The sequence below is a fragment of the Schistocerca cancellata genome, chromosome 1 (genome assembly GCF_023864275.1).
Source record: "Schistocerca cancellata isolate TAMUIC-IGC-003103 chromosome 1, iqSchCanc2.1, whole genome shotgun sequence".
NCBI lineage: Eukaryota > Metazoa > Arthropoda > Insecta > Orthoptera > Acrididae > Schistocerca > Schistocerca cancellata.
Window position 1 is genome coordinate 314,822,570 of NC_064626.1, and position 26,679 is coordinate 314,849,248.

General features: G+C 43.9%; 1 long non-coding RNA gene across 1 annotated transcript in view; it reads left to right on the forward strand.

Annotated features, from left to right (window-relative positions):
- LOC126161235 (uncharacterized) overlaps positions 1-26,679 on the forward strand; it is a 524,432-nt gene that overhangs the window by 322,778 nt on the left and 174,975 nt on the right. Inside the window, exon 2 of the long non-coding RNA XR_007534885.1 lies at positions 8,771-8,861. This is a non-coding gene — a long non-coding RNA (uncharacterized LOC126161235). The remainder of the gene's footprint in view (positions 1-8,770; positions 8,862-26,679) is intronic.

Below are 26,679 nucleotides of genomic sequence, written 5' to 3' on the forward strand. Positions count from 1 at the left end.
AATCAGCAAGATCTTTGACCCCAACTTTCCCCTGCGCTTGTTTTGTATTGCTCTTCTGAGGTTGTGCAGAGTTTGGCAATACCTTTGAGAGTTTATTGTAGTGCCTCTTTCCAGGAAATCCACAAAAATCACACCTTTTCTGTCCCAAAAGACAGTCGCCATCACCCTCCTTGCCGACATTGTCTGCATACATTTCTTGGGTTTTTGGGGGGGAATTTGTGTGCCCCCACTGCATTGACTGCAATTTTGTCTCGCAGTTCACATGCTTAACCCATGTTTCGTCACCAGTAACGATGCGATCGAGTAATGAGTCGCCATCTTTCTCGTAAGCGTCAAAAAACGTTAACGCTGCAGCTATTCGCTGATTTTTGTGAATCTCTGTCAAGATTTTTGGTATCCATCTTGCACGAAACTTGTGGTAACCAAGCTTTTCGGTAATGATTTCGTGCAACAAACTTCGTGAAATTTGTGGAAAACTCATAGAGAGTTCCGTTATTGTGAAATTACGGTTTTCACGGACCGCGGCATCGACTTTTCCGACAAGTTCGGCAGTCACTATGCTGGGTCTTCCACTTCGCCCTTCGTCGTGAACGTTAGTTTGGCCATTTTTAAATTTTATGACCCATTGACGCACTCCACCTTCAGTGATTATGTTGTCCCCATACACCTCACAAAGCTGCCGATAGATTTCTATCGGTGTACAGGTTTTTGCAGTCAGAAACCTTATTACAGCACGCACTAGTCACTTCGCGGCATTTTCAATTAACGCTGACATTTCAAACTGTCACAGTAACTCAACGGAGTACAGCACGAACCTCTCACTAGCACGGCAGGATGCCAACTGAGCGGCGAAATGCCATGACACCAAGATGGCCGCGCTCGCCCCGCCCCTAACGGACACAAACGAAAACGTAATGTGGTTTGTGGATAGCCCTGATACCATAGTTGTCAAGGTATCCTGAGGGAAGGAAACTATGTCCCCATCTCCTGTAAACTTTGCTCTGTTTCTTAACTTATTGAGCTACGCTGAAGAGCCAAAGCAACTGGTACACCTGCCTAATACCGTGTAGGGCCCCCGCGAGAACCTAGAAGTACCGCAACACATCGTGGCATGGACTCGATTAATGTCTGATGTAGTGCTGGAGGAAACTGACTCCATGAATCCTGCAGGACTGTCCATAAACCCGTAAGAGTACGAGGGGGTGGAGATCTCTTCTGAACAGCACCTTGCAAGGACTCGCAGGTATGCTCATTAGCGTTCGTGTCTGGGCAGTTGGGTGGTTAGCGGAAGTGTTTAAACTCAGACGAGTGTTTCTAGAGCCTCTATGTAGCAATTCTGAAAGTGTGGGCTGTCGCATTGTCCTGCTGGAATTGCTGAAGTCCGTTGGGATGCACAATGGACACGAATGGATACAGGTGATCAGACAGGATGCTTACGCCCGTGTCTCCTGTCTGAGTCGTATTGAAGCTTATCAGGGGTTCCATATCACTCCAACACGCCCCACACTATTACAGATCCTCCACCAGCTTGAACAGTCCACTGCTGACATGCACGGTCCATGGATTCATGAGGTTTTCTTCATACCCGTACACGTTCATCCGCTGGACAGAATTTGAAACTACACTCGTCCGACCAGGCAACATGTTTCCAATCATCAACAGTCCACTGTCGATGTTCACCGACCCAGGGGAGGCGTAAAACTTAGTGTCTTACAGTCATCAAAGGTACACGGGTGGGCCTGCGGCTCCAGAAGCCCATATCAATGATGCTTTGTTGAATGGTTCGCACGTTGACACTTGTTGATGGCCCAGCATTGAAATGTGCAGCAATTTGCCGAAAGGTTGCACTTCTGTCACCTAGAACGATTCCCTTCAGTCGTCGTTCGTCCCGTTCTTACAGGATCTTTTACTGGCCGCGGCGATGTCGGACATTTGATGTTCTATCGGATTCCTGATATTCTCGGTACACTCGTGAAGTGATCGAACGGGAAAAATCCCCACTTCATCGCTACCTCGGAGATCGCTCACGCGCCGAATACAACACCACGTTCAAACTCACTTAAAACATGATAACCTGTCATTGTAGCAGCAGTAACAGATCTAACAACAGCGCCAGACAGTTGTTGTCATAAATAGGCGTTGAAGACCACAGCTTAGTATTCTGCCTGTTTACATATCTCTGCATTTGAATACTCATGTCTCTATCAGTTTCTTTGGCGCTTCAGTGTATTTGTGTATCGTAGTCTCTGAGGCGGAATTTGGAGACCACTCCAGCATTTGCCTAAACGAGTATGGAAAACAGCCTCAAACCACACTCAGGCTTGGCAGTCTACCAGAACAACGGTTGTTAATCCGCCACATGGAGTCGTTCCGGTTGTTGCTCACCTTCCCGTCTTGATAAATAGTGCACTGAGCGTCACGTGTGCTGTACGAGCGGGTCACATGTGTCACTTTGGCCCTCATAATTTTCACAAACGGTAGTAATTTAATAAGCCACCTCTGGTTCCTGTTAGCGTAACTCTCAAAGGCCCGTTATTCTCTTCTGGAAAAACCCAGGAAATTCTCTTTAGAAATACTTGTATTGTTCTAAAAAAATAGCTACCACTTATTAGGACTTGTAGATGAGTAGTCAGCATGGTTGAGACTTGTATGGGCGGCTGGGAAGGCACTACATCATTTCAGGTAGTTTTCGACTGAAGTCCTTAAACTACTACCGTCGCATGGCAGCTGAAGCCGTAAATCATCGAAATTACGAGGGATTTTTTTCGTACGTCAGATCGGTTATTATGAAACCACAATGAAAAATAAAAACTTTTCATTTCCAGTTTTAGGTACTCCTTGCAGCTACTTCTCTACACAGTCGCCACTCCGCCTTACACATTGGACGTAGTGTGGTACCAACTTCCCAAATCTCTAGTCGTAGAACGCAGCCGCCTATGCTTTCTGCTAATTATCTGCGTTGGCCTGGAGCTCGTTGTCTATGTCAGAATAATTCTTCATGGGTAGTGGATCATGTGAACAAAGAGATGACAGTCAGAGGGAGCAAAGTCCTGGCTGTATGGTGGGTGGTCAGACACTTCCCATCGAAAACTCTGCAGGAGCGTCTGTTGCAGTTGCAGTGTGCGGCCGAACATTTTCTTGAGGAAGGACAATGCCTGGTGACAACATTCCCCTCCGCATGTTCTGAAATGACCTTCGTAGACGATTTTCTCGAATAGCTTGACCCACTTGCAGAGCGACTGAATGGAAGAAAGGGCAGATGGCTCCCGTATGTAAGAAGCGTAAAAGAATGGATCCGAAAAATTACAGAGCAATATCTTTAAAATGGGTTTACTGCAGAATCCTGGAACTTATTCCCAGTTCGAATGTCATGAATTTCCTTGAGAGGGAGTAGCTTCTGTCCACAAATCAGCAATGTTTAGAAAGCATCGCTCGGGCGAAACTCAGATTGCCCGTTTCTTGTGTGAGATCCTGTGAACCATGGGTGAAGGGTAACAGCCGGATTCCATATTCGTAGATTTCCGTAAAAAAATGACTCGGTGCCGCACTGCCGACTGTTAATGAAGATACAAGCGTACTGAATAAGTTCCCAGGTATGTGAGTGGCTCGAGGGCTTTTAAAGTAACAGAACCCTGTCTGCTATACTCGACGGCGAGTGTTCGTGAAGAGTGCCCCAGAGAAGTGTGACAGGACCACTGTTACTTTCTGTACATAAAAATGAACTGGCAGACAGGATAAGTAACAGCCTGTGACTGTTCATCTACATCTACATTTATACTCTGAAAGCCACCCAACGATGTGTGGTGGAGGGCACTTTACATGAACTGATGGTGCTGTGGCATACGGCAAGCTGTCGTCATTGAGTGAGTGTATGAGGATACAAGACTTAGACAATGATTTCTGGTTCGTATGATGAATGGCAGCTATCTCTAAAAGCAGAAAAATGTAAATTAATGCAGATGTGTACGGAAAACAAACCCACATTCAGTACAGCATTTCTAGAGTACTGCTCGACGCAGTAGTTATCTAGCCCCAACATTTCAAACCAATATGAAATGGAATGAGCATGTATGGATTGTAGTAGGGAAGACGAATGATCGACTGTGGTTTATTGGGAGAATTATTGGAAAGTGTGGTTCATCTGCAAAGAAGGCAGCATGTCTGACACTAGTGCGGCCCATTGTTGTGTTAGGGTTCGAGTGTTTGGAATCCGCACTAGGTCGTGAGCTGTGGGCGGCTCGTGTTCATACCGTTTATTGTCTGTCATCTTCTCTTACCATACTGCCGCCTCGTTTTCTTATTCCACTTACTGGCGTCACTAACTTCCTGCCTTACCTGCCCGTGAGTGGCAGGTTCGGACAGCCAGTGCTCGTCGACCACTGGTGACACACTAGAACTGTCCGACGGAAGGAGATTGGAGCGGGACGACCATTGGTCGGTCGTTCGGTTGGTCGTCTCATCGGGCGACGTGTATTTTGTCTTTTGACCGTTTCTGGGCCTCGTCAGCTGGTCATCCTGCCGGACGTGGGTCGGTTCCTTCCTTGTGCAGAGATGTCGTGGCCAGTGGGGAAGAGTTACCTCTGCATGGATGGGACCGAGCCAGGGTGCCCGGGTCTCCGTGTCTCCGAGTTCCGAACGGACATCTAGTTGAGTCTGGTTGGAGCTGCATTCAGCTTCGTATACCCAAGACTCGCCCAACCGTCACCGACACACTTAATTTGAGTGGGAACGACACGGGTTGGTCGTTTGGTCGGCCGTCTCATCGGACGACGTGTATTAGGTCGCCGACCGCTTGTGGAAACTCTTTGTGTGTCGAATTGATTCGTCCTTGTTGTTCCACAGTGATTGCTTTTACGATTGTTCGAGTTCTTGTGCAAGTGTGTTTACGTGGAACAGTGTGCAGCTGCTGTGATTTCCACTGAGTAGATGAATGCTGTCTGCGTACTGGAGTAGGCAGTTGGTCGGTTGCGACAGAGGGAATTGATTAGGTTGTTGGTTGGTTCTTCAGCCGTCCCTAGGTCGTGTTGCAACCCGATTGTTTAGTGTTACTTTTGGCTGCCTATCTCACCTAAACTGTGGTTACAATTTCCTCCCCAGGCCGACCCTTGGAACATTTCTGAGCACCGCTGTTTGTTGTTTGTGATTGTCATTTTATTTGGTCGCAGGTACTGTGCCAGACCTTCAATCGTGTATTAATATTGTCTGTTTCATGTTTAGTGTATGACCTTCAGCCAAACTTCATGACAACTATTCTAAGATTAGGCCTTCAGCCATGTTTCTTTTAAAATTCTTATTGCTCTGTATTTAGGCCTTTAGCCGCGTTTGTTTCAGAATCTGTGGCTTTAATATGTAAATCCTTGTCTCTAAGGTTTCTCTTTAATTATCTTTAATTCTTAAAACGGCCTTCACCCGTGTTCCGTAAACGTTTATCTTAAGGTTGTCTTTAATTATTCTTGGGTAATTGCTTTAGACTTCAGCCGACAAGATACTTTAAGTTTTTCTGTTGTGCTGTGTAAAGGCTTATCTTTAAAGTCTCTCCTTCTTTACGAAAAGAAATTTTTTTTAATTGGGCTTTCAGCCGAAGAATTAACTTGAATTTTCCTTAATATGACCTTTAGCCGGAATTTGTAAATGCTTGGCTTTTAAAGAATTTTCTTAGCTGATCTCAAATATTAATTCGTCCTTTAGCCGAGAAGATATTGTGTATTAAAAGCAATCATTTAAACTTATTCTGGAGAAATTACTTGGGCCCTCAGCCGTGAATTGATCTTTGTTGTTTTAAAGGAAAATTGTACATTGGTCTGAGGAATAAAGTTGTGTGTGTTCTTGTATAACTAACAGTAATTGACCTTGACCCCTTTCCACAACCTGGTCCGCTCTATGCTACGAAACCAGATTTCAGGTCGGATAAAGGAAGACACTGAGGCAGTTCAAAGACGTGCTCCTAGATTTATTACCGGTAGGTTCGAGAAACGTGCAAGTATTACAGACATGCTTCGGGAACTCAAGTGGGAATCACTGAAAGGAAGCGACGTTCTCTTCGTGGAGCACTACCGAGAAAATGTAGAGAACAGGCTTTTGCAGTTGAACGAGTCAACTGCCGCGAACGTATATTTCGTGTAACGACTATGAAGAGAAGTTGAGATATTAGGGTTCGTATAGAGAAATAGTCGTTTTTCCCCTCCCTCTGTTTGCGTGTGGATCAGGAATGAAAATGACAAGTAATGTACAGGGTACCCTCTGCGATGCACTGTACGGTGGCTACTGAAATACATGTAGATGTTGACGTACAAGTAGTTGTAGAACAAGATCATCGGTTGACGCTCGCTTCCTTCCTTGATTACCTGCATCTTGAACGTCTGTACATCCTGCTAAAGTTCCTGACCATTGCAGTAGCCGACCGGTGTGGCGGAGCGGTTCTAGCCGCTACAGTAGGGAACCGCGCGGCCGCTACGGTGCCTCGGGCATGGATGTGTGTAATGTCCTTAGGTTAGTTATGTTTAAGTAGTTCTAAGTTCTATGGGACTGATGACCTCAGAAGTTAAGTCCCATAGTGCTCAGAGCCATTTGAACCACTGCAGTACTCTGCTGTCACACATGACAGTTACATTATGTGGACTGCTTGAAATCAGGCGGAACCTCTCAGCATGAAGAAATGGAATTAGAGCACGCACTAAACAATTGGCAGGAGACTTTATGGCTCTAGGTATCTTTACGTGCTCGCTGTGGGCCCAGAACTGAAAGCAGAGCAGAAACACTGTACAACACTCGTGTACAAAGCTTCACCGGATTTTCATTGTTGTTTTAACTTCGCGACCAATTTGACCCTGGAAAAAAAGAAAAGAAAAAAATACCTGGTATTTATGTGATCGTTACAGGGAACTAATGAATACTTCTTTACTGTTTCAGACACATATATGCACTACTGGCCATTGAAATTGCTACACCAAGAACAAATGCAGATGATAAACGGGTATTCATTGGACAAATATATTATACTAGAACTGACATGTGATTTCATTTTCACGCATTTTGGGTGAATAGATCCTGAGAAATCAGTACCCAGAACAACCACCTCTGGCAGTAATAACAGCCTTGATACGCCTGGGCATTGCGTCAAACAGAGCTTGGATGCCGTGTACAGGTACAGCTGCCCATGCAGCTTTAACCCGATACCACATTTCATCAACAGTAGTGACTGGCGTATTGTGACGAGCCAGTTGCTCGGCCACCATTGACCAGACGTTTTCAATTGGTGTGAGATTTGGAGAATGTGCTGGCCAGGGCAGCAGTCGAACATTTTCTGTATCCAGAAAGGCCCGTACGGGACCTGCAACATGCGGTCGTGCATTATCCTGCTGAAATGTAGGGTTTCGCAGGGATCGAATGAAGGGTAGAGCCACGGGTCGTAACACATCTGAAATGTAACGTCCGCTATTCAAAGTGCCGTCAACGCGAACAAGAGGCGACCGAGACGTGTAACCAATGGCACCCCATACCATCACACCGGGTGATACGCCAGTATGGCGATGACGAATACACGCTTCCAAAGTGCGTTCACCGCCATGTCACCAAACACGGATGCGACCATCATGATGCTGTAAACAGAACCTGGCATCCGAAAAAATGACGTTTTGCCATTCGTGCACCCAGGTTCGTCGTTGAGTACACCATCGCAGGCGCTCCTGTGTGATGCAGCGTCAAGGGTAACCGCAGCCATGGTCTCCGAGCTGATAGTCCATGCTGCTGCGTACGTCGTCGAACTGTTCGTGCAGATGGTTGTTGTCTTGCAAACGTCCCCATCTGTTGACCCAAGGATGGAGACGTGGCTGCACGATCCGTTACAGCCATGCGGATAAGATGCCTGTCATCTTGACTACTAGTGATGCGAGGCCGTTGGGATCCAGAACGGCGTTCCGTATTCCCCTCCTGAACCCACCGATTCCAGATTCTGCTAACAGTCATTGGATCTCGACCAATGCGAGAAGCAATGTCGCGATACGATAAACCGCAATCGCGATAGGCTACAATCCGACCTTTATCAAAGTCGGAAAAGTGATGGACGCATTTCTCCTCCTTACACGAGGCATCACAACAACGTTTCACCAGGCAACGCCGGTCAACTGCTGTTTGTGTATGAGAAATCGGTTGGAAACTTCCCTCATGTCAGCACGATGTAGGTGCCGCCACAGTTGCCAACCTTGTGTGAATGCTCTGAAAAGCTGTTCATTTGCATATCACAGCATCTTCTTCCTGTAGGTTATATTTCACGTCTGTAGCACGTAATCTTCGTGGTGTAGCAACTTTAATGGCCAGTAGTGTAGATTAGGATTAAAATACTTTCATGTACTGAAAGCGGGATTCATTTTTTGTAGGCTCTACCGAAATCCAACAGCGTGATTGACTCTTCTTGAATTTTTTTTTGTTATAATTAAAATGAAGCTAATTTAAATTATTATGAAATAAAATTATGTGAAACAGAAACAAGTGAGAATTCTAAACATAAACACAATAAAATAGTCAACTAGTCGACATTTTTGAGAAAATAATTGTTATTGCACAAATCACTAAACTGTCACACTGGAAAATGTATAATACATTTCAAGCAACAAATGTCTTACTTTGGATCGAAAACTGGGATAACTGATTTCGAGTTCAGTATTTGATAAAAGAATCACTGACTGCAGCTTATACTTCCAGGTTACTAGAGACTCTCTGAATCGACGAACACGTTATCACGTTAAATAAGGAGTATTTTCTCTTGTTTCAGCACGCACGCATGATGTGTGGCAACTGAAGCGAGAGGAATTAAAACCACGGTCTTCCCGCAGGCCAGCCCAGAAACGACAAGTAGCCTGCAAGTGAGTAATGCGTTTGCGGCCAGGAACTGTTGAGTAGTTAGTGTGTCTAAGCTGACTATCAACAAATTCAAGCACTAAAACTGTCGATCTCTTTATACCACAAAGCATTATTTTGTAATAAAATCTCTAAATGGCAAATATTTTCAAGAACTGGCATCATAAACAACAGCAACATAATTAGTTCGTATAAAAATGTGTACAGTTTACAGTGAGTGTCGAGATATATCTGTTTCACTGTTATGCACATACAGGGTGTTTCAAAAATGACCGGTATATTTGAAACGGCAATAAAAACTAAACGAGCAGCGATAGAAATACACCGTTTGTTGCAATATGCTTGGGACAACAGTACATTTTCAGGCGGACAAACTTTCGAAATGACAGTAGTTACAATTTTCAACAACAGATGGCGCTGCAAGTGATGTGAAAGATATAGAAGACAACGCAGTCTGTGGGTGCGCCTGTGGGTGCGCCACTCTGTACGTCGTCTTTCTGCTGTAAGCGTGTGCTGTTCACAACGTGCAAGTGTGCTGTGGACAACATGGTTTATTCCTTAGAACAGAGAGTTTTTCTGGTGTTGGAATTCCACCGCCTAGAACACAGTGTTGTTGCAACAAGACGAAGTTTTCAACGGAGGTTTAATGTAACCAAAGGACCGAAAAGCGATACAATAAAGGATCTGTTTGAAAAATTTCAATGGACTGGGAATGTGACGGATGAACGTGCTGGAAAGGTAGGGCGACCGCGTACGGCAACCACAGAGGGCAACGCGCAGCTAGTGCAGCAGGTGATCCAACAGCGGCCTCAGGTTTCCGTTCGCCGTGTTGCAGCTGCGGTCCAAATGACGCCAACGTCCACGTATCGTCTCATGCGCCAGAGTTTACACCTCTATCCATACAAAATTCAAACGCGGCAACCCCTCAGCGCCGCTACCATTGCTGCACGAGAGACATTCGCTAACGATATAGTGCACAGGATTGATGACGGCGATATGCATGTGGGCAGCATTTGGTTTACTGACGAAGCTTATTTTTACCTGGACGGCTTCGTCAATAAACAGAACTGGCGCATATGGGGAACCGAAAAGCCCCATGTTGCAGTCCCATCGTCCCTGCATCCTCAAAAAGTACTGGTCTGGGCCGCCATTTCTTCCAAAGGAATCATTGGCCCATTTTTCAGATCCGAAACGATTACTGCATCACGCTATCTGGACATTCTTCGTGAATTTGTGGCGGTACAAACTGCTTTAGACGACACTGCGAACACCTCGTGGCTTATGCAAGATGGTGCCCGGCCACATCGCACGGCCGACGTCTTTAATATCCTGAATGAATGTTTCGATGATCGTGTGATTGCTTTGGGCTATCCGAAACGTACAGGAGGCGGCGTGGATTGGCCTCCCTATTCGCCAGACATGAACCCTTGTGACTTCTTTCTGTGGGGACACTTGAAAGACCAGGTGTACCGCCGGAATCCAGAAACAATTGAACAGCTGAAGCAGTACATCTCATCTGCATGTGAAGCCATTCGGCCAGACACGTTGTCAAAGGTTTCGGGTAATTTCATTTAGAGACTACGCCATATTATTGCTACGCATGGTGGATATGTGGAAAATATCGTACTATAGAGTTTCCCAGACCGCAGCGCCATCTGTTGTTGACAATTGTAACTACTGTAATTTCGAAAGTTTGTCTGCCTGAAAATGTACTGTTGTCCCAAGCATATTGCAACAAACGGTGTATTTCTATCGCTGCTCGTTTAGTTTTTATTACCGTTTCAAATATACCGGTCATTTTTGAAACACCCTGTAAAAGCCGCATTACAATAGTCAACACTCCACAGATAAAAGTACCTATTGACAGCATTTGCTTTTTATTTCAAAGTTCCCGCTATCGACTGCTATACATATTTTACTCTTCTTTTGTGGACAAGTTAATGAGGTTCATAATGCGAGCAGTTATTCATTTCCTGTGTACAGCTTTTGTCTGCAGACTTAACTGTTCATCCTTCCCTGCAGGCTGATATGTAAAGCAGCTGATGTACCGACAGAAGGATTCGACACTGACTTTAATACTCGGGCTTATTCACAACTGTAACACAGTAGAATAAGTAAATCAGATCATAGGTGCCGTGTGCCGGCCGCGGTGGCCGAGCGTTTCAGGCGCTAAAGTCTGGAACCGCGCGACCGCTACGGTCGCAGGTTCGAATCCTGCCTCGGGCATGGATGTGTGTGATGTCCTTAGGTTAGTTAGGTTTAAGTAGTTCTAAGTTCTAGGGGACTAATGACCACAGAGTTAAGTCCCATAGTGCTCAGAGCCATAGGTGCCGTGTCAAAGTCCACTAGAGCCAAAATATAACAAGATAGTTTTATAAGCCACGTCGTCGCACGGAATTAACAAAGTCATCAAAAGTACGAATGCGGTAGAAATCCAGCGAAATGACACGGCTAATCTCCTCCCTCAGTCTGTGTCGCCGGCGATACGCATTGCCTTCAACAGCCGATGCGAGTCCTTAAACAAGGGCCACGACCGGCAGCTGAGGGCACCTTGATAATAGACGTTGGTCAGAAACAGTCTAAATAGCTTGTATGGGTGTTGGAGGACAGATTGTGCCGAGAAATAAATGTTAAGAAAAATAATTCGACACGTTGCACCTTTTCCGAGTTAATTAGCATTGAAATTAGTCAATGAGACCGTAGCTTGCGCAAACTCAAGCGGCCAGCCATATGTAATTAGCGCAGTTCTTCTCATAGAGTAGACGATAGCTCTGGTTCGATCCTTACTTGTTCAGTTTTAGGCAACCAAACGAAGAACACGTTTGGCGACACTGTCTCCGACAATCTGCTTGAATATGCGCGGGCAACGACCTGGTTGGCTAACTTCGTCGCTAATTAACTTGGAAACTACCCTGCAGCACCCTTACAAGCTTTTCAGATGGTTTCTGACCACCTTGTATACTGTGAGTGTCCTTGACGCCTTCCTAGGAGTGAGCGCACCCAAGACAAGTTCTGACCGATATGGGAGCCGGAGTTTGGGTCGCCATTAGGTCAGGATACTATACAGATTACGATCATTCGATCTTGATGGCCAATGAATGTGAAACGGGCAGCCGATGTATTGGCCAGGGAATGTGTTGGATTTAACTGTGTGAGCCGACGACTGGACTACGCATTATCTCTTTTGTACTAAAAGGCTATTAGCAATTTGATAGACATAGTAACCTCTCGTAACGTCAACAGCAAAAAATTTTCCAGGACGTCCCCTTACGTGAGTTTGTAAGACGTTTCAGTAAGGCAACACGACGGTTAAATGACGCCCAATAAAGGTGCACCACAAATGCAAATTAGAAAACAGGACTCTGCTACAGTATGTGTCAGAGGTATGTTGATGCATTGAAGCTGCACCAGTGAAAGCTATAAACGGCATTAACTGAATTAATCGCCGCTTACCGATAACCCAATGGTAAATTCCTGTGGTTCTTTACCACCGCTGCCGCGCTGGTGTTGCATCCAAAAACAATGAAACGCATACAAGTCGTCCTGATCTAATATACGACATACTTTTTTACATGAAGCAGTGATGTCTGTTCAAATTCTTTACGTGTCTATAGCAGACTTACATTCCACCGTTTCAAGAAAAGCTTCTACGACACTTCCGCTTTTCAGTATTTTCGGAAGGTAGTGTGTGCCTGTCCCACGAAATTAAAACAACGAAAATATAATAGCAATTACAATTAGTAGGTGCTACTGCGCTTGTGGGAACTGCCTAGCATATGCTTCACAAACGTAAAGATCATTTGAGGAAAACAATGCCATGGAAAGTGTAATGCTGTCCAGCACTGCTTTCAAGCTGTATTGCAGAGCCAGTCGGCTAGCTCGAATGGTCCACACATCGGAGTCGCTAGCACACCTGATTCAGATTTAACAAGGGCGCATCAAAGCTGTACATCTTATCATCAAGCAGCTGCTGTTCCACATATATTGAAGTATTAAATACATCTTTAAGGTAAATTTTCACTCGAAAATATCCACACAGTTCTGAATTATTTACTCTCTCCTAAAATAAGCTACTGAGCAGACGCCAAGTGCCTTCCCTTTACTTAGCCATTATGATGAGGATCTAACCCTCTTTGCAGCAGCTTTCGCTGAGTGCATTTCATTTTAGCTTGAGCGCTCTTCTCAGCAACAGAGCGACCGAATAAAAGTCATATGCCTCCGGGCGCGGAATAACGTTAAATGGCGTAATTTAGCAGTACACGTCGCGTTGTTAATGAAATTTTCCTTTCTGAGAATTACGTGCAACGCATACCAATTTCATTTTCCATTTTCCCCGGCTCCAAAGGACGACACAATTCTGAAGTAGCTGGAGGTGGGTTATTCTTTTATTTTCAAAGCAAAATCATAAGAACAGAGGAATTAGACTCCGCGTTAAAGCTGCGGTGCCTTTGAATACTCTTTATTATGCACTGTACCGTTATTGTGAATCATTACGAGCAAATGCTGCAGTTTGTTACTCAGATGCAATGTTCTAAAGTGCTTTCTGAAGCGGGAATGTTTCGACGATGCCAAGCTGTAACGTTCGCGGTCTGACAATGTCGACTTTCATTTCAGAGTTTTCCTTCGTTGCGTTGTTACATATTGCTTTATAGGAAAACTTAAACAGTTACTTGATCTGCTGAAAGTTTTTATAATACAGTCGTTCTGTATTTGTTTCATTCTAATAGGCAATCCGAAAGCCCGTGCCATCATAAAATTCTTTATTTTCGTCGATGTATCGCCAACGTAATTTGGGGCGAAGTTGGTGACTGAATATGAGGACCCTGCTTCACCATCAGTAAGTAACAAAGGAGCACGTGAATGTTAACGTAGTTGTACTTGAAGTTAATTCACGCGAAAGATGTGCCGATATCGCTGCTAGAAATGAAAACCAGAGACCTTGCACCCCTGGCAGATCTAATGGCGATCCTCCTCCCCCAGAAAACTACATTTATTCAGTTTTTTCGAGACTTATTAACTATTTTTAATGTTGTAAATAGGCTTCATAAAAATGAAGCACAACGAAACCGACTGGCAGCGAGAATTGATCAAATATATTATTTTTCAAGTCAACATGGCTTTTTCTCAAAGCATACTGAGCCGGCCGCTGTGGCCGAGCGGTTCTAGGTGCTTCAGTTTGGAACCGCGCGACCGCTACGGTCGCAGGTTCGAATCCTACCTCGGGCATGGATGTGTGTTGTGTCATTAGATTAGTTAGGTTTAAGTAGTTCTAAGTTCTAGGGGACTGATGACCTAAGATATTAAGTCCCATAGAGCTCAGAGCCAAAGCATACTGATCGTACAGGTTTGAATGCGTTACCATTAGAAAGTCAAACAATAGAAAATCCAGGATGGAAAGTAACAATATTATGAAAAGGAAAGTTGCCACTCGTCTGTGGTTTCAGTTATCTGAGACTGCAGTCGTGTGTGTGAGTTGCGTTTGCGTGTGTGTGTGTGTGTGTGTGTGTGTGTGTGTGTGTGTGTGTGTGTGTGTGTGTGTGTGTGTCGTCTATTGGTGACGAAGGCCTTACTGACCGAAAGATTTATTTGTGACAGTTTTGTGTTGTGCCTACCTGCGACTCAGCATCTCCACTATATGGTGAGTGGGTGGCAACTTTACTTTTCATAATCTTGTTATCATTAGAAAGGTTTTTTAACCGGTTTCTAACAGTGCCTACCAATTTTGCACTAAAGCTTTATATTTGTGGAAATTTTTGAGATAAAGTTGGCTTTTAATTGTCGTAGACAGAAGAGCATGATGGATGCCCAGCTTCATACCTACGAGTATAAAATTACGGGAGTACTGGTACAAGAATTATACAAATTATGAATCTATCGCAGTGATTAACAAGGAACATTAAGGTTTTCTATTTTTTAAGATGTACTGAGCTTCATTTGCACTGTAGTAAGCACAAAATAGCTAATACGTTGTTAAGGCTTATTTTCAGTGATCTTAGGATACCACTAGCTTGATCACTATAATGACCTCTCATGCAAACGCTTGTTTGCATGAGAGGGCTCAGCGTAGATGAAAAGAGTATGTACCTGTCTATAAGTACAACGACAGTTATTTGGTGGTAGTGGTGGTGGTGGTGCTGGTAAGTTCCTATGGGACCAAAATACTGAGGTCATCGGTCCCTAGACTTACACACTACTTAATCTAACTTAAACTAACTTACGCTATGGACAACACACACACTCCTGCCCGCGGGAGGACAAGAAACCTCCGACGGGGGAGCCGCGCGAACCGTGACAAAGCGCCCTAGACCACGCAGCGAGAGTTATTAATCAGTCACAGAATGCTTATTCGTGATTTTTTTTTTTTACTTACACAGGTAACCGCATCAATTGATACTTGGGAGCCGCAGAATTACTGGACGGAGGGACAAGTAAATTACACGTACCTTCCACATGTTTTGCTTGCTGCTCCATAATCACGACACGCTCCAGTCCTCAGTCGGCAGAAACAGACAAAAATCGTGTCATGCTTCAGCACTCGGTCGGCGACCCCTGAGAGCGTATCATACCTGAAATAAGTAGCAGCAAAATATCCATTGCTGAACATGAGCGAGTAGACGGCAGCTGCGTGACCCAGGTGAATTGTTGCCACATAAACATTGTTAGCGATAGAAGTCAGTTCGGTAGTAGTGGTTCCTTTCAGAATGTAACTGGGCGAAATGAAACTGCGACAACAGCGTGTGTTTAGTTGGCTGGCTCTAGGCACTATGGGACTTAACATCTGAAGTCACCAGTCCCCTAGACCTAGAACTACTTAAACCTAACAACTAACCTAAGAACATCACACACGTCCATGCCCGAGGCAGGATTCGAACCTGCGACCGTAGCAGCAGCGCGGTTCCGGACTGAAGCGCCTAGAACCGCTCAGCCTCTGTATTTAGTTGTCAGTTGAGAGAAAGTCTACTTCTCCTAGGCAAAGCATAAGAGAACTCACGCATATCTGCCGGATAATTCTTAAACCGACTTTTTTTCTTCTTTTATTTTCTTTTGTCCGATCAGCTTCCACACCCCCTCTGTGGCTGCAGGCTCGGTACGGCCCTAGATGGAACATCCGTAAACTGCGCAGTGTGATGATTCTCCAACGTAATTTTCTGTTGAGATTAACCTACGTGAGGTTCAATCAGTTGTTTTTTATGATTTATGTTGGTTTCTTCTAAGCTGCAGATATTCAGCAATGTCATCGTTTCTATTCCATGTTTTCTAGTTATACCTGTAACTGACCTAATAAACTCACGTTCACAGTCCGCGTTCTGACATTGTCCTTACATTTTATTGCCGATAGTTCAGTGCCATGTAGGTGGGGCGATAGTATAATGGTTTTGGAAATTTATTATTTTGTAAAAATTCTTCTAGGATATATACATATAGCTTAAATTTCCCAGGTTGAGACGAATAGCATCTTCTTGGATTAAGGGCTTTTAGCAACCAAGAATCTAGAACTTTGTAATTTGTTCCTACGAAGACCTTGCGCTAGTCAGGATTCTTGGAAAGACATCACCATGATTTTAGGTATAGAAGCATTGAAATTACATTTCTCCACAGAATAACGTAAATGTGCAACACTTGTTGTGAAGTTGTTCCCTGGTAAAATATCGCAACTTGGCGTTCTCTAGACTGAGTGTGGAAAACTGTTTTTGGCGCAGATATCGGTATTAAAATTTGCAGATCCGAGAACAGTCAGAGTTTCTCGGGAGAACTATTTGCAATTAATTTTTAATCCCCTGAACAATCGTGCTTTCATTTGGAAGGGAGTCAAATACTCACATCAAAAAAAGTTTTGCATTACTCTGGTTCCCAGAACTCCTGAAGATAGACGTTGACTGTAGGCATAATATCACAGACACAGACCCTTTGACTGTTCAGAGATGTCACTAAACCCGCTCAAAGAGCATGAGCAGCTCCTATTAGACGGAGGACGTCCGACAGCCGTACAGTTCCAATCACTCCACCAGGAAGGAGGTACACGTCTCACGTTGTCTGAAGTTCAACCATGCCTAGAAGGTCAATACCGCGGTTCGATTGTTACTTGGTGCCAGGAAGGGTTCTCAACAAGGGAAGTGTCAAGGCGTCTCGGAGTGAACCAAAGCGATGTTGTTCGGACATAGAGGAGAAATAGAGAGACAAGAACTGTCGATGACATTCCTCGCTTAGGCCGTCCAAGGGCTACTACTGCAGTGGATGACCACCGCTACCTACGGATTATGGCTCGCAGGAACCCTGACAGCAACGCCACCATGTTCAATAATGCTTTCGTGCAGCCACAGGCTGTATGATGCGCAGCTTCACCCTCGACGTCCATGGCGAGGTCCATCTATACAACCGCGACACCATGCAGCGCGGTGGAGAAGGGCCCAACAACATGCCGAATGGACCGCTCAGGATTGACATCAAGTTTTCTTCACCGATGAGTGTCGCAAATGCCTTCAACCAGACAATCGACGGAGATGTGTTTGGAGGCAACCCGGTCAGGTTGAACACCTTAAGACACAATGTCCAGCAAATGCAGCAAGGTGGAGGTTCCCTGCCTTTTTGGGGTGGCATTATATGGGGCCGACGTACGCCACTGGTGGTCATGGAAGGCGTCGTAATGGCTGTACGATACGTGAATGACATCATCCGACCGATAGTGCAACAATATCGGCAGCATATTGGCGACGCATTCGTCTCCATGGACGACAATTCGCGCCCCCATCGTGCACGTATTGTGAATTACTTCCTTCAGGATAATGACAACGCTCGACAAGAGTGGCCAGCGTGTTCTCCAGACATGAACCCTATCTAAGATGCCTGGGATAGATTCGAAAGCCGCGTGACCGCTACGGTCGCAGGTTCGAATCCTACCTCGGGCATGGATGTGTGTGATGTCCTTAGGTTAGTTAGGTTTAAGTAGTTCTAAGTTCTAGGGAACTGATGACCTTAGAAGTTAAGTCCCATAGTGCTCAGAGCCATTTGAACCATTAGATTCGAAAGGGCTGTTTATGGACGACGTGATCCAACAACAACTCTGAGAGATCTACGTCGAATTGCTGTTGAGGAGTGGGACAATCTGGACCAACAGTCCTTGATGAACTTGTGAACAGTATGCCACGACGAATACAGGCATGCATCAATGCAAGAGGACGTTCTACTGTGTGTTTATGTTGATTTCTATTCCAATTTTCTGTGCAGATTCCAGAACTCTGGGAACCGAGGTGATGCAAATCTTTTTTTTTATATGTGTATTACAGGTATCACCTATGATCTGCCTGTCACGGTATTGTGATTAATCGAGCTTTGATGTAGTAAGCCTTGCGTTCAGTACAGAGTCGAGGGTATCGACAGAAGTGCCCCAGGGACGTGTGATGGGACCGCTGTTGTTCACTATGTACATAAATTATTTGGCGAGCAGGATGAGCACCAACGTGCGAATGTTTTTTGATGATGCTGTGGTGTGCGGAAAGGTATCGTCGTTGAGAGGCCGTAGGAGGGTACAATATGATTTAGACAAAATTTCCAGTTGGTGTGATGAGTTGCAGCTTGTTGTAGTCGTAGGAAATTGTAAGTTAATGTACGAGGGCGGTTCAGAAAGTAACCTCCGATCGGTCACAGTGCGGGTTGTGGGGGGAGTAGCGACGCCATCTGTGCGTTCACGCACTCAACAGGTCAGTCGGCATCAAGCCGTGGTCGAGTGAACGTCGTACCTGCGCTAGTTTAGTTTTTGTGGCAGTTTGAAATGTGTGCTGCAATAGAAAACCCCGCCAAATGTGAAGTGCGTGCTGTCATAAGGTTTTTTACAGCCAAAGGATATTCTGCAGCAGCTATTCATCGTGAGCTTTGTGCCGTGTACGGACCAAGAGTTATGAGTGAAGGAGTTGTCCGTGAATGGGTACGTTTATTTAAAAGTGGACGAGAAAACGTTCGTGATGAAGAGAGGAGTGGTAGACCATCATTGGTGACTGACGAACTCGTTCAGACAGTTGATGCAAAAGTTCGTGAAAATCGACGTTTCTCAATGTCGGAGTTCTCTACTGGTTTTCCACAGATTTCTAAGACTCTCTTGTACGAGATAGTGACAGCAAGATTGGGTTACCGTAAGTTCTGTGCACGATGGGTGCCCAAAATTCTTACCGACCACCACAAAACTCAAAGAATGGCCTCTGCATTAGACTTTATGTCACGTTATGAGGACGAAGGAGAACCATTGTTAAACAGAATCGTGACCGGTGACGAAACCTGGATTAAGTACGTGAACCCTGAGACAAAAGAACAATCAAAGATGTGGGCACATTCAAATTCGCCTACCAAACCAAGAAAAGCCTCGCAAGATTTTTCTGCCAGAAAACTGATGGCAACGGTGTTTTGGGATGCCAAAGGGGTGTTGTTGGTTGAATTCATGGAACGTGGTACGACCATTAATCGAGACGTGTACTGTGAAACAATAAAAAAGTTACGACGGGCTATACAGAACAAACGCCGTGGTATGCTGACTTCCGGTATCGTTTTTTTGCACGATAACGCCCGTCCTCACTCTGCTCGCAGAACAACGGCCCTTCTTCAGTCCTTCAAGTGGGACGTTATCAACCATCCACCTTACAGCCCAGACCTGGCGCCAAGTGATTATCACCTCTTCATGCATTTGAAGAAATGGCTCGGGTCACAGCGGTTTGATGACGACAAAGAGCTCAAAGATGCGGTCACAGGCTGGCTCCAGGCACAAGCGGGTGATTTTTATGCAGACGGAATTTCAAAGCTTGTGAAGAGATACGATAAGTGCCTCAATCGCTATGGAGACTATGTAGAAAAATAGTGCAAAGATGTAGTTGTAAGATGTATATATTAAAATATTTTTATTTAACTTGGTTTATTTTTTTAAATCAACCAGAGGTTACTTTCTGAACAGCCCTCGTAGAAGAGTAGGCGAATCTATGCCGTAATGTTGTAATACAGAGTTAGTAGTGTGCTGCTTGACACAGTCACGGCGTTTAAATATTTAGGCGCGACGTTGCAAAGCGATATGAAATCGAACGAGCGCAGATAGACGGTATTAGGAAAAGTGAATGCTCGATTTCGGTTTATGTGGAGAATTTTAGCAAAGTATGTTTCATCTGTAATGGAGATCGCCTATAGAACGCTAGTGCGATCCAGTCTGGAGAACTGCTGGAGTGTTTTGGATCACGAGAAAGCCGGATTAAGGGAATCAGTTCAGAACCGGGTCCTACCTGTAGCTTCGATCAACATGCAGGTATTATGGAGATGCTTCGTGAACTCAAATGGGAATCCGTGTGAGGGAAGACGAGGCTCCTTTCGCCAAACGACATTGAGAAACTTCAGAGAACAGGCTTATGCAGCTAACTGTTGACTGTTTACAGTGCCGCCAAAGTACATTTCGCGTTAGCACCGCAAAGGCAAGAGTAATTAGGGCCCGTGGGGAGGCACGTAGAGAGTCGTCTTTCGCTCGCTCTGTTTGCGAATAGAACGGGAAGGTAAACCGCTAGTACAAGGTACCGTCCGCTATGCGCCACACAGTGGCTAGCGGAGTATGTGTGTAAATGTAGATAGATGTAGGTGTATAAGCAAACTACTGCGGAGGAGGCACCACATGAATCAGATCGTGTTCCGGGCTGTGTAGTGTGCACAGCCCAGCCGTCAACATACTACTTGCTGGACAGGAGCGGCTCTCCCCGTGACAAAGCGAGAACCAGAAGCGCCGCGAGCTGTCATTAACGTCTATCATAATTTTTAACATTTTTATGCAGCGACAGCAACTGATATTATTTATATAAGAATATACAGCCTACAGTTGCAGATTAACTTTATCGTTTACCTAGGTTTCAACGCTAGCAATAAAGTCTTCTTCAGAATCTGCAAAAAGTTAATATTATAATGTGCTAGTAAATTATATTAGATATGGTTATCCTACAGGATGCAACGTTTAGTACTTACATAAAATGTTTGCCTAAAACAAGCCATGTCCTAAGTCAATTTTATGCATCAAGTTTTATAAAATTGACTTAGGATATGACTTGTTTTAGGCAAGCATTTAAATAATATTTTATGTAAGTACTACACGTTGCATCCCGTAGGATGACCATATCTAATATAATTTACTAGCACATTACAGTATTAACTTTTTGCAGGTTCTGAAGAAGACGTTATTACTAACGTTGAAACCTAGGTAAACGATAAAGTTACGTGCAACTGTAGGCTGCATATCCTTATATTAACAGCTGTGTCTAGAGTATGGCTGGGCTGGTGCCTCTGACTGGGTTAAGGATACAGGGCACTTTTTCAGCTCAATATTATGTAAAAATCTACACCTATTTCTTTCAGACACAGTTTATAATGTACTCGTACATGTTTTTCAGGTTTTCTGTTGATATCAGGTAATGCAGCACACTTTCCAAAGAAATTAGAAGTACTTTGAATTTTTTCAACCTGCTTATGGTTATTAAAAAAATTAAAAAAAAATTGATGCATTTTCTTTCCAAAATGCTTCCTCAAATTGAGGTACCGTTTAATCCAATGTTATACATTTGAGGGAGGACAAATTTTTACCAGATTTGTATAACATGATGACTGAGGTACTAGACCTATTTAATTCCACCTAGTATGTATATTACAAGGATAAAAAAATCGCATCTTACATTTTAATTTTTATATTTTTTTTCCTAATAAAAATGGTATTTTTCTATAATTTAGTTGATCCTGCAATAAAACTTAGGTCTAATACATAAGTATAGACTATTGCAACAGAAAAAATTTAGAGCAATGATTTATAAGCTTTAGGAAATAATTGTAAATTAATTCTAAAAAATACAACTTGTGGGAAATTGCGTATGAAGATATGAATCCAATTAAACTGTACCTCAGAACATTCCTGAAGCATAGTCTTTATCCTGCAGCATTTCTTCATCGTGAAGCTTCCTCTTGACATACCTTTTAGCACTTCTTGCTTGTTTGGTAACTTGAAGTGCGAATCTTTCAGCTTCATGCACCCGTTGTCTGTCACACACAAGCAATTGATCTTCCATATTTGAGCAACATTTTATGCCTAAATTTCTCAGGACTTCCAACCTTCCTATCACTCCATCATTGAAACATATCACTGCATCTAGTACACCCAATTTTAATGTATTTAGTCCTACAAAAACATTATTGGGTAACCTTTCCCATATGCAATGGCTGAAACTTTCATATCTATTCTGAGTGCCCCCATGAAGAAATTTACTAAGAAAAACAGGGTCATCCGGGTCTCTAAAAATTTGTTTTATTTAATTCATAACAGGCTCAGAAAGAGAATGCTTATGGTGGTATATTTCACCACACTACACCATGAATCTGCTCCTTTAGGGCAAAGTCCTTGAACTGGGCGGTCATCTGTGGACAAATAATGAAATTAGGTGGCCCATACAGCATTTCTCATTGCTGTAATATCAGTCAGAGGGGCAGCTCGTCTAATTGCCAATCCATAATAACTCTGAAGAAGGTCTGTTTCAATGTCTACCTGCCTCGGCCAGATAGAGATTTTCCATCAGATAGCGACTTCCTTCCATTTCTTTTCGTAGCTTCCTCAATCTAGCACCTTTCCTCTTTTGCACATGTCCGCAACACTCAAGTTTTATTACCATGGTATCACCATAACCATTGAACACATTAATTTTATTGAAAGCTTTAGAGTCCCCACCGCCTAGGTAATTCGTGTACCTAACGTTCTAAACGGGCACTGACCTCTGAAATATTTTTAGAGCTCCATCACACTCCATACCTCCACTGTAACCATGATAATACTTAGAACACTGATGTTCAATATGTCCTTCAGCGTTACCATGGCATTTGGGGCACTACCTAGATAAGCACTCAACATCCTTTTCCATTCTCCAGAGAAGTAGCATTTACAACACCAGAGGAACGATGTCCTTTACGTTGCCATGCCCCATCAAGTTAAACAAATGGTTCAAATGGCTCTGAGCACTATGGGACTTAACTTCTGAGGTCATCAGTCCCCTAGAACTTAGAACTACTTAAACCTAACTAACGTAAGGACGTCACACATATCCATGCCCTAGGCGGTCGCGCGGTTCCAGACTGAAGCGCCTAGAACCGCTCGGCCACTCCGGCCGGCTCAAGTGAAACAGTAACGTCCCTTGTTCCACTAATATTTACAGTTTCTTCTACTGCACGTTTCATAGATGCTTTAGACACAACCGTCAAGGCACCTAAAAGTATTTTTCTGTACTTGCTGAACCTACTGGGAGGTGGAGGAAGATCCATCAAACGACAAAACGTTTGAGCAGCCTTTTTTCGTTTTCCTATTGCACGCATTGCATACACCAACTTCAAATTCACATCATATGAATTATGCACATTGTTAGAAGTCATTTTATAGGCAGATTTATTGCAGGATCTACACAGAACAACTAATTTTGACGCTAAGCCCTTCCTGCTACTTTGTTGTTTAATTATTTCCAGACAGCCTACACCATCACATTGTTTACATTTTGCCATTTCCTTTATCAAAGAAGGTAAGATGCCCACATCAACAACAACAAATCCACTACAAACAGCGTTATTGTTAACACAAAAATTTGAATCACCAGGAGGCGTGCCATGTGGGGGTTTCTTCACTGAAGAACTGATACATAGGTTACTTTCAACAGTGTGGCTTGCTTTGTTTGTGAACTGGTTACCACGGAATTTCCTTTTATTGAATTTCTTGATGCGTGGCATAGTTCTTATTTATTGCACACTAAAGTACATGTAGTTCCACAAATATATGTAGCACTTGGGCAACAAACATTCAGTAACACGTAAACAAACTGCTTTAGCGAAATAAAAGTAAATACCAGAAAAGACAATCATTTACAGACAGTAGAAACCTGCACTGTTACCATGATATGCTATGTATCATACGTATAATCGCTGGAAACAGAAAGTTCACAGTTCTTATCGAAATAATACTGGTTTCTGTAACAGAAATAAAGGGGGCGTGGAAGCCTAAATGACCGCAACATTAAAATTTGGTGTCTATAGGTCGTTTTTCAATTGAAACACTATGATGTATATATCAATGTAATCAGGAAAGACTATAGAATTTAATAAAGTCATAAAAAATTTCGATTTTTCCACCATTTATAAGTACCCTGTATCCTTAACGGAGCACCACCTCGTAATGCTAGCGCCGCGGCCTCTACCACAGCGATCGGTACAGCCTGGCCCTCATCACAATGTTTCAGCATTTTCTATGTTTGTTGTTTGTAACTGCTGCCTTTGAAATGCCCCAGTTCACACAATTAGCAGGCGTCATTAGATACCATGTAGACTAGCGATGGACGGTAAGATTTTAAAGGCCTGCGGCAACATGAAAGCAATTTCAAACGTTGTAATATGCTTCTGTAAGATTTCAGAAATTATTTTTTGTATGCCTTACTGTTTTTGCTATAGTGGACAGCTTAGAAACAGGCCACGCAACGATGACTACGGCCGCCTAATATCGTGTGTACTACAGCGAATAGCAAGTACAGTATATGATCGAAAGCAACAGTGTAAAGTGGAACTGACTGCTAAGTATCACGAGAGGTGGATCTTCCAGTATACAGGGTGATCCGTTGATAGTGACCGGGCCAAATATCTCACGAAATAAGCATCAAATGAAAAAACTACAAAGAACGAAACTCGTCCAGCTTGAAGGGGGAAACCTGATGGCGCTATGGTTGGCCCGCTAGATGGCGCTGCCATAGGTCAAACGGATATCAACTGCGTTTTTTAAAATAGGGACCCCCATTTTTATTACATATTCGTGTAGTACGTAAAGAAATATGAATGTTTTAGTTGGACCACTTTTTTCGCTTTGTGATAGATGGCGCTGTAATAATCACAAACGTGTAAGTAAGTGGTATCCCGTAACATTCCGCCAGTGCGGACGGTATTTGCTTCGTGATACAATACTCGTGTTAAAATGGACCGTTTACCAATTGCGGAAAAGGTCGATATCGTGTTGATGTGTGGCTATTGTGATCAAAATACCCAACGGTCGTGTGCTATGTTTGCTGCTCGGTATCCTTGACGACATCATCCACGTGTCCGGACCATTCGCCGGATAGTTACGTTATTTAAGGAAACAGGAAGTGTTCAGCCGCATGTGAAACGTCAACCACGACCTGCAATAAATTATAATGCCCAAGTAAGTGTTGTAGTTGCTGTCGCGGCTAATACGCACATCAGTAGCAGACAAATTGCGCGAGAACCTGGAATCTCAAAAACGTCGGTGGTGAGTATGCTACATCAACATCGATTGCACCCGTGCCATATTTCTATGCACCAGGAATTGCATGACGACGACTTTGAACGTCGTGTACAGTTCTGCCACTGGGCACAAGAGAAATTACGGGACGATGACAGATTTTTCTATTTAGCGACGAAGCGTCATTCACCAACAGCGGTAACGTAAACCGGTATAATATGCATTATTGGACAACGGAAAATCCACTATGGCTGCGACAAGTGGAACAACAGCGACCTTGACGGGTTAATGTATGGTGCGGCATTATGGGAGGAAGGATACTTGGCCCGCATCTTATCGATGGCAGTGTAAATGGTGCAATGGTGCAATGTATGCTGATTTCCTACGTAATGTTCTACCGATGTTACTACAAAATGTTTCACTGCATGGCAGAATGGCGATGTACTTCCAACATGATGGATATCCGGCACATAGCTCGCGTGCGGTTGGAGCGGTATTGAATAGCATATTTCATGACAGGTGGATTGGTCGTCGAAGCACCATACCATGACCCGCACGCTCACCGCATCTGACGTCCCCCGGATTTCTTTCTGCGGGGAAAGTTGAAGGATATTTGCTATCGTGATCCACCGACAACGCCTGACAACATGCGTCAGCGCATTGTCAATGCATGTGCGAACATTACGGAAGGCGAACTACTCGCTGTTGAGAGGAATGTCGTTACACGTACTGCCAAATGCATTGAGGTTGACGGACATCATTTTGAGCATTTATTGCATTAATGTGGTATTTACTGGTAATCACACTGTAAGAGCATTCGTTCTCAGAAATGATACGTTCGCAAAGGTACATGTATCACATTGGAAGAACCGAAATAAAGTGATCAAACGTACCTACGTTTAATTTAAAAAACTTACCTGTTACCAACTGTTCGTCTAAAATTGTGAGCCATATGTTTGACTATTACAGCGCCATCTATCACAAAGCGAAAAAAGTAGTCCCACTAAAACGTTCTTATTTTTTTAAGTACTACACGAATATGTAATAAAAATGGGGTTCCTATTTAAAAAAAAAAACAGTTCATGTCCGTTTGACCTATGGTAGCGCCATCTAGCGGGGCAACCATACCGCCATCTGGTTTCCCCCTTCAAGCTAGACAAGTTTCGTTCTTGGTAGTTTTTTCGATTGGCGCTTATTTCGTGAGAGATTTGGCCCAGTCAGGATCAATGGACCACCCTGTATATTCGGAAGTATGTGCGTAAAGTGGAATTAACCGGTAAGCGACATGAGAGGCGGATCTGCCAGTATATAAGGAAGCGGAGAGTATTGTGTTTCCAGTAGAGAAGCAGTGAGAGCAGAATATGTTGGTTAGGGGAGGTCAGTTGCTTCGAACGTAGACCGTTTATCGGAGGCCGTGTGATTAACAAACCCATTAGGACCGTTTGAAACCTTCCAAAGCTGCCGAAGTCCACAATGGACGCGGTTGTGAAGTGGAAACGCAAAGGAACAACCGCAGCTGAATCGAGACCAGGCAGGCGTCAAGTACA